Consider the following 9229-nt stretch of genomic DNA (forward strand, 5'->3'; position numbering starts at 1 on the left):
TTTTCTTCCCTTAAGATCATTAATTACTGAGACCTGTGCAAGGGCAAGCATTGTGGCCAGGCTTAGACAACAAAATGGCTTCTGTCAAGAAAGCCATGCCTGGTTCTTTTTCTCCAAGGATCCCCTACCCTATCTGCTTATGCTCCCTAGCCCCACTCAAGAGTAGTTCAAAATTTCCATTGTCTCTCTCAGTGCAGCTAAAGCCAGATTTACCTATCGTGGATTAGCCAAATATCCTGTAAGATACCTGCTTGCTTGTTGAAGCCAGTTCTAATATATCTGCAAAATAAGGAACCCCTAAAAAATAAACAAGAAAAATGAAACTATTCCAGCCTCTTCAAAAATCATCAGAACATTCAGAATGTGATTATAACAGTTTCAAATGTAAAGATGAAGAAAATATTCCTATGGCCACATGCACCTGGAATTTTGTGATGAAACACCTGTTGGTGGGTTAAGTTTAAATTCTTTTCAATAACTATAAATTATTCTTTGCAGCATGATGTGCCATAATGCATAGTATACCATATTAATCACAAAATTGGAATGCACTTTAAAAAATCATTTATAGAGAACCTATGAAACTCACCATTTTCCCCAAGCTATGTCGACCTCAAGTTCACCTGAGTTCCAGAAACATGTATAGCTATTTTCAGAAACAGAGATTTAACTCACTGAAACACTAAAACCACATCATTTTTCTGAAGTTTCAGAAAGCTGTCTCTCTTCTGAACCTCATGGACTTCTGTTACCAAACTCAGGTTCAGCTGATCACCACTCAAAAACCCATACTTGAGAGGCAAGTGTTGCTTGGAAAGGAAAGGTTGCTTTATTCAGGAGGCTGGCAACCTGGGGAGAAGGCAGACTTGTGTCCAAAAACCAACTCCAGAGATTCTGCTGGACCATGAAAGTTTTCAAAAGGAGAATCATTTGGGGAGGGGGTCAGAGTCTTCATTATCTTCTACCTTGTACAGACTTCTGATTGGTTGGTGGTGAGGTAAGAGGGTGGTGTTCCCAGAATCTAGTGCTTAGCCTGAAGTTACCATCCTCCACCTGGGAGGGGGCCTTAGTTCCTGCAGAAGAACTCAAACATATATTGTTATGTATATTCCTTGAAGAGGAACCAGGAACCTGCCCCATGCTGCACTACTGTTTCCTGATTGCTCCTCCTTTCTTTCTGCAATCCCTCCCTTCCCTGATAAGCAACTGTTTGAATCTGCCCTTTGGAACTCAGGAAAGGTCAAGGAGGCTGAATGAAGACTATTTCCTACAGAGAAGAAACAGGGGACATGGAAAGGATTTATGCCTTGGAGGGCCCCACAGGGTCCTGCAAGGTTTCACTTCCTGTACTTCTTCCCTCTCTCTCTCTTCCCCAAGCTTTGAAAGTTGCCCCATTAATGCTTCAGGATCTTGAAAACAACAACAACAGCAACAAATAAAGTCCCGATGCTTCTTCCAACACTGTAGACACTTGGTTCTATGTCTCCTAAATCCTGAAGTTTGTCCTTATTAATCCCTAACCCCAGAAAGACTCGTCTTTTCCCAAAATATCTGTCACCTCTTCTCACTCTTCCCAAGTCAACATGGCCAGTTCCAGCGACAGACCTGAGGGGCCATGTGAAAGTATGTTTCCGAAGTTTGAAAACCTAACCAGGACTCTTTCTAATATAATTACCGTTTTTAAAAAATATATTCATTTATTAATTTTGGCCGCACTGGGTCTTAGCTGCGGCACGCAGGATCTTCGTTGAGGCATGTGGGATCTTTAGTTACGGCATGCAGACTTTTAGTTGCAGCATGCATGCAGGGTCTAGTTCCCTGACCAGGGATAGAAGCCGGCCCCCTGCATTGGGAGCGCAGAGTCTTACCCACTGGACCACTAGGGAAATCCCTAATTGCCGTTTATTAAGTCTATTATGTTCCAGGTACCATCAGAAGTGCTTTACATATATTTTCTCATTTAAAACTTATAACAGTCCTGTGAGATAGGTATTATCCCTATTTTACAATTCAGAAAACATTCTCAAAGATTACCAACTTGTCCAAGTTCACCCAGCTGGCGTGTGGTTCCAACTAAAAATTGTCACTTGCCATCGGGCACTACAAAAATGAAGTCTCAAGCCACTGCAGTTGCTGACCTTCAACACACCCTGAAAGGAGTTTAGGGTAGAGATCAGGAATGAGGCCTTCTGTGCTCTGGGAAACATTGGCAGAACAGGCCTTCAGATAGTTGGATATTTTCAGAAGGTTTTATGAGCCCAGTTTCTTGCATCTTCTCATATCTAGAGAATCACTAAAATCATAAATGGAGACATCTGCTCCTCATGAGTAGCAACAACCTTCTGCCAAAATGTGTGCTTGACTGCATGTATCCCTCTTCACCAAAATCACATATATACTGACTTCCACCCTTACCTCTTCAGAGCAGTTTATCAGAGTTATCTGAGAGGCTGTCTTCTGGGCTATAGTCCTCATTCGCCCCAAATAAAACTTAACTCACAGCTCTCATGTTGTGCATATTTTTCCAGTCGACAGTTTTGGCGACCATGAAGGGACGCAGAGCAGACTTCTGTCCTTTACCTGAACTCTGGGAGAAACTGGAACATTGATAGTATCAGAGACCTCTTGTGTCCATCCACCTCCTTGGAGAGTCCAGACGAATTTGGGTGAGTCTCTCCTGGTTCTTGGATCTCCTGTATTGGTTGATGATCCTGAGTTTTATTTGGCAGTGTATAACAGGTACCTGGCCCCCGGTTGAAACTTTCCGGGGTGTGCGGGGGTGGGCTGGCTGAAAAACAATGGGGTTTGCTCAGTTTAAAGACACTGAGCGGTCTGGGCTGGGTAGTTTGGTAAGAAGGTGATCTGACTCTTTTCCTCAGTTTGGCTGCCTTCATAGAATTTGTCAGGATAAAAGTGAAGATGTTACATGAGAGCTTTGCTCCAAAGAAGAGGGACAAGACTCCTCCTGGTCAGTTAGAGCTTTCTCAGGCAACTGAGATATGTATGGGAGTGGTGGAGGCAGAGTCCTCATACCGTGCAATGGTCCCACAGGGCAATCCACACATTAATTAAAAGACTTGCTCATCCAGGAATCATGTATAAGAATTGGCCATTCAGTGATCCGAGCACTCACAGTGGTCTTAGACCACTGAAGGGTGAAACTGAGCCACATAAGAGGGCTGAAGCGACTCTAGGGTGATGCCTGGAGGAGTTAAGCTCACAAGCCGCACACTGGCCCATCACACAATTTCATTAGTAAGTTTTACCCCTGACAAATTCAACTTTAAAATGGGATATAGAGCCTCTCAAACAGAGACATGAGGAGCATCAGAAAGCCAGCCTCTGACTAACACCCCTGCCAGGTTTATGTATGTACAAAACTTATATTTACAAGTACTTACTTATTTGGAATTAAAGGGAAACTTTGCCCTGAAAATAGCCACTATGGGCTCTTTTATTTTGTATGCAGTTGTTAGAGAAAGCTGGCTTAATAAAACATCTTTTCAGAATTCTGACCCTTGAGGGAACAGGTCCTTCTAGGAGAACATGCTTTTCTCTCCCTGTGCCTTGAGACCAGGGCTCTCAGGAACAGTTATCTAGACCATCTCTAATTCCAGAGACTGAGGAGAAAAACAGGGAGGAAAGAGGCCTTTTGAAATTTGACTTATTCTAACTGTTACAAAGTAGTGAGTTTTATATTGTAACACCTGATTCATGACTAAGTTTTAAAATAAAACGATGAGGTCTCTGATTGTGTCTGTACATATGTCCATGTGGGCACATATGTCTTTACCTTTGGATGGTATTATCAAAATTAATTTGTAAATGAGCTCTACTTAATTGGCTTAAAGTAAATTAAGCATTTATAAAAATTCTCAGAAATAAAAAAGGAAACTATCCAGAATGAATTTCAAGTTCATGTCAACTGGGAAATATTCAGCATTAAATTAATACCTGGTATTAAGGTTTGTCTGTAGATTTAATTAATACAGACATGTCTTAGAGTCATCAACATTAAGTATACTTTTATTGTACCTAGGTTTAATAAAAGTCAAATAAGATCTTATTATATCTGTTGCAAATTTGTCCACAAGAAAAATAACTTGGTATAATGAAATGTTTTATTACTAAATTAAATGTAAATGAGAAAAGAGGTTTTGGGTGAACTCTTTAGGAAAATTGTTTTAGGAATATCTACTTAAAAAATTCTCTCCAGATACTTGGCAACTTTAAAGTTTAGAGTTGTACTAAATTAAGCTAAGTGATGGAAGTTTATTGAATGACTAGGTCATTCCCAAATAAAATAAGATAATGAAACCTTAGGTACTGAACGATGGCTTCCTTTTACAGGGAAACTAAAGGCATTAAGGACTATTCATAAACATGTCTGGGGCCACACTGAGATATTTTCTATAAAAAAACATGTTTTTTAGAAATTATTACTGGTATTTATGTTTGCCAATCTACAGAATGAAAATGTAAACAACAGTTCATAATTGCATACTTCTTAGTCTTCACTAGAAAGTAAGGTTTTAAGAGTTGTGAATTCTAATTTAAATATGTAATTAAAGCTACTAGAAATAATAAAGGAAACATTTCAGCATATAGTAGCAAAGTAGGATGTGTGTCTTCAGTAAAAGAAGGTATGAGGAATGGAATTGCATTTTGTTAAGGGAAAAATGTAATTTTGTTCTAGAGCTGGTTGTTTATGGATGGAAAAAAATAAGGGACAAACTAGTATGGATACAGAAAGTTACAGAAGGTTTATGGAAAAGGAATCCTGAGAAAAGAGATCTGTGCATGGTCAGGATTGCCTAAGTGTAGAATACATTTAATTGAGTAAATGAATTTTAGAAATAAGCTGGTGCAAAACCTGAATTTGGTTTTTCTCTCTGTTAAGATGACAAAGTTTTCTTAGAATATTGATCCACTTTTGATAACAGATTATAAAGTTTCTTTTACCTTTAACTGGTAACATGTTATAACTGTGTGTAATTGCCTTTGAAATCTTTTTGTCACTTTGGTTAAGTGGATAAGCATTGTTTCACAGTGACCTATGATCCTATTTGACCAAGAGTTTTAAAACCTTTTTGATATTTTTTGACAAAGTTCCCAAATCAATTTCTAAAGATGTTCCTTTGACCTCTAGCTAACTTTGACCTCTAGCTAGCTTCAAAGGGCTCCCTGAAACATCCCAAAGAGAGGTATTAAACTAATTAGGTTCATTTGGTATGTTAAATTACATGGGAACTATTGTCAAATGAGTAATAAATCTTCTTAGGTTGTATTGCATGGGTAAATATCATTAATATACATAGTCTAGAAATTACCTAAAATTCCTAAAAATCTGGTATGTCCTGGTAAAATTTATCCGTCATAATTCTGGTTATTATCCTAAAATGTCACAGCAGTAACCAAGTTTCTTTGTCAATAGCATTGTAATCAGGTCTTTAACTGTGCCTTCTTAAGTCTTTTGTCATTCATAGACGGTTATTGTCTTACACTTATGCCTTTGCAAAAATGCTTCCTCTTCAAGAAGATTCATAGCAAGGACTTTTGGACAAGTACAGATTTCTGGTAACTTTTAGATCATTTTGCTGAACTGGGTAAGAAATTTAAAAATTCTAGTGGAAAACCGGATGGCTTCATGAAACTATTAACAGAAACGATTAGTTACATAGGACTGAGTGAACTGATGAATGTGGTTATAATTTTTATGGTTTCTGTCTAAAACATTACTGGCTTTTCATCTGTGTTTTCCAGACATAAGCAGACCCTTCCCTCAAGCTAGTTATGACTTACAGCAATTTGGTAAGTTGTACCTCTGTAAACAGAATTGAAACATTTATCTATTCTGTCTACCTGATTCCTTCAGAAATTGGAAACTCATAGGTTCCCAGTAGCCTTATCAGGTAAATAAGGAAGGCAACCTCCTGGCTGGTGATATTGTGGGGATCTTGAAAAGGGAGTAATTCACCCAAATCTGTAAGGCAAAATCTGTGACAAGCCTTTGGCATTGCTTTCCTTGACCTTGAGGCCTTTTTTTTTTTTTAATATTCATTTACTTTATTTTATTTATTTATTTTCTTCATTTTTTTTGGCTGTGCTGGGTCTTCGTTGCAGCACGCAGGCTTCTCTCTAGTTGTGGTGCATGGGCTTTATCTCTCTAGTTGTGGCGCTCAGGCTCAGCAGTTGTGGTGCACAAGCTCAGTTGCCCTGTGGCATGTGGGATCTTAGTTCCCCAACCAGGGATCAAACCCGTGTCCCCTGCATTGGAAGGCAGATTTCGTACCACTGCACCACCAGGGAAGTCCCTGAGAGGGCTTTTTTTAAAGAAAACTTCAGTCCGAGACTCCTAATGAAAAGCTCCCCACGGCCAATATTAAAGACCCTATATGATCAATTACACTTACCTAAGTAATCAGGCCAAGGTTATTGAAATTAGACTTAATATGCAAACAAATTAATCTTAATTTGTCTATATTTGGTAAAAATGAGGGTAATTTTAGAGAGAAAAATTTATGTTTTAGTGGATATCAAATTCTAGTTTTGTTAATTGAGGTCTGTATTTACTGCTTAAGCCTCACTTCCGATTCAGCTCCTTGCTATTATGTTATATTATTGTAAAGTTTAATTGAATTATTAAAAGGACACTCTAAGTTGTTTCTGAAGTTTATCTCAGTAATCTATCTTTGGATGAAGATCAGATGCCTCATGACCTGTAGCCAGGGATTATGCATACTGGAAAATACATCATTTAAAGGACTATCTTCAACCTAGATGGAAAGACCCTTATCAGGTACTCTTAACTAGCTCATGCACAGCGAAACTGAAAGGAATTGACTCTTGGATTAATGTTTCCAAAAGTGTCCCTGTACTGGACTGGCCTAGAGAGAGGATTGCTGACCTTAAAATCACCTTAAAACAAGACTCAAACAGAGGAGAAACTTCCAGACTAGGATGAGAAGATGACATCTGAAATAGACATCTGACCCAAGATGCTGGACCAGGCCTGTCTACCAATTACTCTGATAATTGCTCACAACTTTGCTTATGAACCGAATGTATTTCACCATCTTATACTGCATTTAAAGTTAATCCAATTGTTGGCTTTATGGCTATTTACCTATATCCAGTTCTTCTGGATTACTTTGGTGGATCTCTCCACTCCAAGGCTCTAATTGGATAGCCCTTAGGAAATTTATTCTAGAAGAAAGAAATTATAGTTCTCTTTAGGCCACTATTGATATTACTAGGTGATATCCCTCACCTGGCCAATTAATAATACCTGCTCCGACTCTGACCATAAATATGAATTTTCTTTTAGGGTCACTCAAGCTCAGTCAGAACACCAAGCAGAATCTCAGTCAAAAACCATAACCTCCTGTTTATGACAAGGAAACCTCACACAGTTCTGGTATGTATCTATGTGGCTAACACCAGGCTATGCTCAAGTTTAAAGGCTCTTTTAGTATATTAAATCATACGAAGGATAACCAGCTAATAACAGTAGGAAATTGGGTTGGGTGCCTTATAAACAATACCAATATATAATTTCCTTTAAAGATAAGAACTGGTATAGAACAGGCTAAGTCAGATGACCTGGGGATATACTGGGCTGCACCTAATAGAAGTTCTAGGCTTAAATTCTTATTTATAACCTTACTAATACTACTAGCTATATCATTTGTATTTTGCCTGTTTTACAAAATCTTTTCTGTAATAAATTTATTTATTTAATTTATTTATTTTTGGCTGTGTTGGGTCTTTGTCACTGCTCGCAGGCTTTCTCTAGTTGCGGCGAGTGGGGGCTACTCTTCGTTGCGGTGCACAGGCTTCTCATTGCGGTGGCTTCTCTTGTTGAGGTGCACAGGCTTTAGAAGCTGTGGCACATGGGCTCAGTAGTTGTGGCTAGCGGGCTCTTGAGTGCAGGCTCAGTAGTTGTGGTGCACAGGCTTAGTTGCTCCGTGGCATGGGGGATCTTCCCAGACCAGGGCTCGAACCCATGTCCCCTGCATTGGCAGGCAGATTCTTAACCACTGTGCCACCAGGGAAGCCCTAAAATTGTTGTTTTTTGCATTATCAAATGTGTGACTGAGACTTTGATAAAATGATGACTAGGTGAACTTGGAACATTTGACCAGATACATAGTTCTATATCAGATCAATGACCATAATAGTGTAACTCTAGATATGGGAAAAGGCAACAAGAGGGAATCATTTCCTGTACCATAACAGACTAGTGAGACTGTCTTGTGGTCCAGAGACTTTGGCTACTCTTAATAGGGCCTAGTCCAGTAACAGCACATTGAGTTGCCTATCGAAAAATTCCTCACCTGGCGCAGGAATGTCTTAGCACTCTGGGACAAAATGGTCACGAAGTGCCTCCCAAACCATGGTCGAATTTATGACCGTGATCGGGCACTGCCAACTAAAAGTTGTCACTTGCCATCTGGCACCACAAGAATGAAGTCACTGGCCACTGCAGTGGCTGACCTTCAACACACCCTGAAAGGAGTTCGGGGAAGAGATCAGGGATGAGGCATTCTGTGCTCTGGGAAAAACTGGCAGAACAGGCCTTCAGAAAGATATTTTTAGGGTAAGATTTCATGAGCCCCATTTCTTGCATCTTCTCGTATGTAGAAAAATACTAAAATCATTAGTGGAGACATTTGTTCCTTGTGACTAACAGCAACCCTCTACCAAAATGTGTGCTTGATTGCACGTATCCTCCTTCACCAAAATCACATATATACTGACCTCCCCCCTTACTTCTTCAGAGCAGTTCCTCAGAGTTATCTCAGAGGCTGTCTCTTGGGATATAGTCTTCATTTTGCCCCAAATAAAACTTAATCACCACTCTCACGTTGTGTACTTTTTTTCAGTTGACAGTGGTGAACTGGAATTCAAACCTTGGTCTGCTTGAATCTAAAGCCCAGTCCTGGGGCTTCCCTGGTGGTCCAGTGGTTAAGACTCCATGCTCCCAATGCAGGGGGCCTGGGTTCAATCCCTGTTCAGGGAACTAGATCCCACATGCTGCAACTAAAAGATCCTGCACACCACAATGAAGATCCTGCATGCGGCAACGAAGATCCCACGCATCACAACTAAGACCTGGTGCAGCTAAATAAACAAATAAATATTAAAAAAAAAAAAATGGAGCCCAGTCCTTTGACTGCCTGTACGCTGCCTGAGCATGCAGAGCCTGTCAGGGTAACCCAGACTAGAT

This window comes from Mesoplodon mirus (genome assembly GCF_964341445.2).
Source record: "Mesoplodon mirus genome assembly, contig: HAP1_SCAFFOLD_956, whole genome shotgun sequence".
NCBI classification, from domain to species: domain Eukaryota; kingdom Metazoa; phylum Chordata; class Mammalia; order Artiodactyla; family Ziphiidae; genus Mesoplodon; species Mesoplodon mirus.